This window comes from Triticum urartu, chromosome 1, assembly GCF_003073215.2.
Source record: "Triticum urartu cultivar G1812 chromosome 1, Tu2.1, whole genome shotgun sequence".
In the NCBI taxonomy this organism is placed as follows: domain Eukaryota; kingdom Viridiplantae; phylum Streptophyta; class Magnoliopsida; order Poales; family Poaceae; genus Triticum; species Triticum urartu.
The window spans coordinates 543,234,749-543,239,443 of NC_053022.1; the positions used below are offsets into that span (position 1 = coordinate 543,234,749).

The 4,695-nt window shown below is 47.4% G+C and overlaps 1 pseudogene; it reads left to right on the plus strand.

The window, feature by feature from the left end:
• The first annotated feature begins 2,056 nt into the window (after positions 1–2,056).
• LOC125538504 lies at positions 2,057–2,600 on the plus strand (annotated as a pseudogene).
• The last annotated feature ends 2,095 nt before the right edge of the window (positions 2,601–4,695 follow it).

Below are 4,695 nucleotides of genomic sequence, written 5' to 3' on the forward strand. Positions count from 1 at the left end.
TTTGTGACACAAACCGACACTATAGGGCGGCAATTTTTAAACTCCACCCCCCCCCCCCCCGTTGTGTCGCCATTTCAGTTCTGAAAAAATCAAAAGAAAATGATAAAAAATTCAAAAAATAAAATCCTTCGAGAGGTAGTTATATTACTACATCTACTAGTTAGGAAATTTGAAAACTTAAATTTGGACATGTTTTGCAAAAAGTGTAGGGAAAATGTAAAACGGCTATAACTTTTGCATACGATGTCGGAAAAAAACGTATAATATATCAAAAAATTCAGCACGAAAATCCGCATCCGATGGAACGGCCTATGGCCTGTTTGCAATTTTTTAGAATCCTCAAATTCCAAAAGGAAAAAAAGATATGGTCAAATTTAAGTTTTTTTAAATTTTTTTTGTTAAATCTGGTCAAACTACTTATTCAAGAAGTATTAATGTTACTACATAATTATTCAAGAATATTAGTGTTACTAAATAATTATTTCAATTTTTTGAATTTTGGCCAAATCTGGTCAACTATGGTCAAACTGTGGTCAAACTATGGCCAAACTATGGTCAAACTATGGTCAAACTTATTCAAGAAATATTAGTGTTACTAAATAATTACTTTTTTTTAGATTTAATAGTTTCAAAACTCAAACAGTGAAATGTGTAACTTCATACTCAAGCTAAACTCCTGAGGGTTAATAGGATTGACATCTTACTATTGTCAGGAAAGCAACAAGTGCAGACTTGGAAACGAAGGAGAATAGAACCCGAAAGTTAAGCGTGCTCGGGCTGGAGTAGTGAGAGGGATGGGTGACCGGTCGGGAAGTTAGATGATTTGGAATGAGTGATCCACACTTGAGCAGTTAAGAGAGGTGATTAGAGACTAAATAACCAAATAATTCAGAAAAATCAAAAAAAATAATCAATTTTTTTTCCAAAATTTTCAAAAAAACCCTTTAGTACCGGTTGGTAACACCAACCGATACTAAAGGTCCCCCATACCAGGGCGCGAGCTCACGCCACGTGGTGGCACTTTAGCGTCGGTTCGTGCCGAACCGGTACTAAAGGGGGGGGGGGGCTTTAGTGCCCACTAATTAGTGCCGGTTATGGAACCGGCACTAAAGGCCCTTACGAACCGGTTTTAAAGCTCCGTTTTCTACTAGTGTTCAAATAAATAAGTTTGCATAATATTACTCTTATCATCCCATATGATGGTTATTAATTACAAAACTCTTTTTATTTTTATTTTTGAGAATAGCACATATGCCATTTCCATTTTTCTCTACCTATTTGAAAAAAGGTGTAGACGAACAAACAAACACATGAATAAAACTAATTAAGTAAAGGTGAAATTCAAAAATGAATTGCATTGTCGAACGTCCGTTACACGTGCATGTTTACTAGTACGTACTCCCTTCGTTCTAAAATAGATGACTCGATTTTGTATTAACTTTAATACAAAGCTAGTACAAAATTAGGTCATTTATTTTGGAACGGAGGAAGTACAAAATAATCAGGCACATGAGGCACAAGGACTCCCAATAATAAGTGATATAATAGTATGTAAAGATGTAAACACTCATTTAATGTTGGAGATATGGCGTATGATCTGCGGCGATTCGCTTCCTATGAAGAGTGATTGCATATATCAAAGTGTGAGATATATGCTTCCTAGGTACTCCCTCCGTTTCTTTTTACTCCGCATATAAGATTTGGTCAAAGTCAAACTGCACAAAGTTTGACCAAATTTATATAAAAAAATATGAACATCTACAATACTAAAACTATATAATATGAACATATGTTTTATGGTGCATCTGATAATATTGATTTCATATTGTGAATGTTTATATTTTTTAATATAAAATTAGTCAAACACTATAAAGCTTGACTTTGACCAAACCTTATATACGGACTAAAAAGATATAGAGGGAGTATGGATTTAATGCTGGATTTATTTTCTTTATTTATGATATGATACACCGCCCCGTTAATGTGAACTATTAAGAATAAGAAGAGACAAGGTGGGCAGCGGGAGGGAGAGACCGAGAGAGAATACGCCAACACCATGGCCGTGGGCACATCCTCTTCGATGCTCGGCGGCGCTCTCCTCCTCCTACTTGTCCTCTCCACGGCCATTGATGTTCACGGCGGGTCAAGCTCCAGCGCCGCGCCACGTTCGCCGTTGGACGAGCTCTGCATCGGCCTCGGCGGCTGGTACGTCACGCCGGACATGTGCGTGTCCGCGCTTTGCATTGACCCCTCCTGCCGCTCCGCACGCCACAGTAGCCAAAACCAGCATCGAGTCTGCACTCGCCCATGCCAAGAACGTCAAGGCCAGGAAGGTCATGCGGTCGTGCCTGCAGCTCTACGTCGGCGCCGTCCCGCGGCTGCAGTGGGCGGCGCGGTCGGTCGCTGCGGGGCGATATAGCGGCGTTCCGGACGTGCTAGAGGCAGCCTATAGGGACGTCTCACATGGGTGCAGCAGCTTGGCCGGCGAGGTGGCGCTTCCCAAGGAGAACGACGAGTTCTTCATGATGGCCTTCGTCGTGCACGCCATCGTCGATCGGGTGCAGCGTATTATCGGCTGACCAATCGATGAATAACCCGCTCTTCCCCTCCGTAATAAGATAAAGGCCCTATCAAGCCTCTAACATGCAATGGTGTATTGTGGGCTTATGAGTATTAGCTAAACTGTCGTGCTGTTTATTCATCTCTTTTCTTAGAGCTCCTACAACCATAGTTGGCATATCTAAGCACTTGTACGTTTACAGACGCGTCCGGACACACCTGCTGGCATTGATCGGGTAGTCTTCATATAATTGTAGTACGCATACCTCCCCGCACCTAAATCCATATAAGGCACGCAGCAATGTAAGACGTTGATTAACATCACAAACAAGTTCATCAGACATAGAAATATAGATACACTCGAGCATAGATAGTTGATCCGACGGACAAATCGGACCTAAAATAGACAAAGTTCACCCGATTAAAGTAGAAACAAATAAAAAAGACAATGCAGAGGGCAAGATCACCACTTCTTGGCCGGGCCCTTGCCCTTGCCAATGCGTTCTGCGTCGCAGCGGTCTATCTCCTCCGTGTACGCGTCGGTGGCGGGAGGATCGTTGTCATCATTGCCGTCCGATCTGGTGGTGCCGCTTTCCAACACAGGTGAGATATATATAGCCCACAAGACGGCGGATGGCGCGGCTCTGCTCCAGGGCGTGGCATGCCGCCTTCGCCTTGGCGCTCTCCTTCTCCCTCGGACGGCACTCCGAAGTCTCGAGCCAGAGGCGCCACATGCCGGTCTCCGTCGTGGCGAGCGAGCGCTGCATCACCTTGCGCAGGGGCGCCTCCTTCGGATCCACCGGCACGGAGCGTACGCGCTGCCGGGACAAGACAGGGCTCCGCCGCGGCCTTCGCCCACTGCCGCTCGCATCAGGCGACCTTCGACTCTGACTCCGTCATGCACATGTGCACCAGAGCCGCGAGCACCCAGTGCTACCCAGCCGGTGCTGGAGCCAGAGGAGAAGGGGAGGGGCCGCCCTACTCTGGATCTGGAGTGGGCCAGAGAAAGAAGGGCGAGCCTGACCAACATTGCAACGGGGCGACCTAGAGGAGCTCGCGAAGGACGCCACTGAGCTCGAGCTTTTGTTGGTGTCCAGCCACGACCCCTCGATGGTGATGCGGAGCGCGAGCTCCTCATTGTCGGGTGCATTGCTGCCGGAGTCGGAGTCCTCCTCCTTCACAAGGATGTCCCAGTCCATGTGATTGGACTCGTTGCCAGACTCGTCGCCGGACTTGGCCATGGCGGAGCAGGCGGAGAGATTTGGAGAAGTAGAGAAGACGAAAGGGGAGCGGAGAAGGGCGAGTGGACTGAGAGCGACTAGGGTTCGTCCGAGAGGGTGGGGTTTTGTGGGGACGACGGTAGGGGTGGCGGGCGTGGTAGGGTGTTAGAAATATGCCCTAGAGGCAATAATATTGTATTATTTTATTTCTGTGTTCATAATTAAGATTTATATTCTCTGTTATAACTGCTATGATCCTAAAATACACAATTCAGTGGAAAACGAATATGCACGTGTGGAATGATAAACGGTGAAACCTAATTCCTAGTCTAGTATGATCTATGTGCTTGCATGCAGATAATGAGTGATATAGCCCACACCGTGGCTAAGCAACGAGATGAGGAGGCGCAAGCGGCGGAGGGGAAAGCATGAATGGCACAAAAGCACAAAGCAATGCCCCACGAGGAGCACATGCATGAGTCCTACCGCTGCGCACGCGAGATCCACCTCGCCCGCTGTCAGTACTGCCAGCGGTTGAGAAGGTGGCGGCCGCCTACAAGGAGAGTGACAACGCGGGCGAGGTGGTGTTCGGCGAGACCGACGATGAGGAGGAGGACATCGCCGAGTCCGTGCCCCGCCGCGACGACCACGAAGTCGGCACATTCACGGGCGCCGTCGGCAGCGAGAAAGAGTAGTGCATGGTAGGTTGCCACCGCTCATGTTTTCCAGGAAGGCCACCGCTCCTCCTCCCCGTCGACGCCAAGCTTGGTCACTTTCCGGGTCTCCAGAGGCCGAAGGTTACGAAGGCGGAGCTGGAGAGCGCCGAGGCGGAAGTGGAGACGATGAAGCTTTAGTTCTCAGGGCTGATGGCTGGACACCAGGAATGGGTGCCCGAGACCATTTAGATTAGGTATTA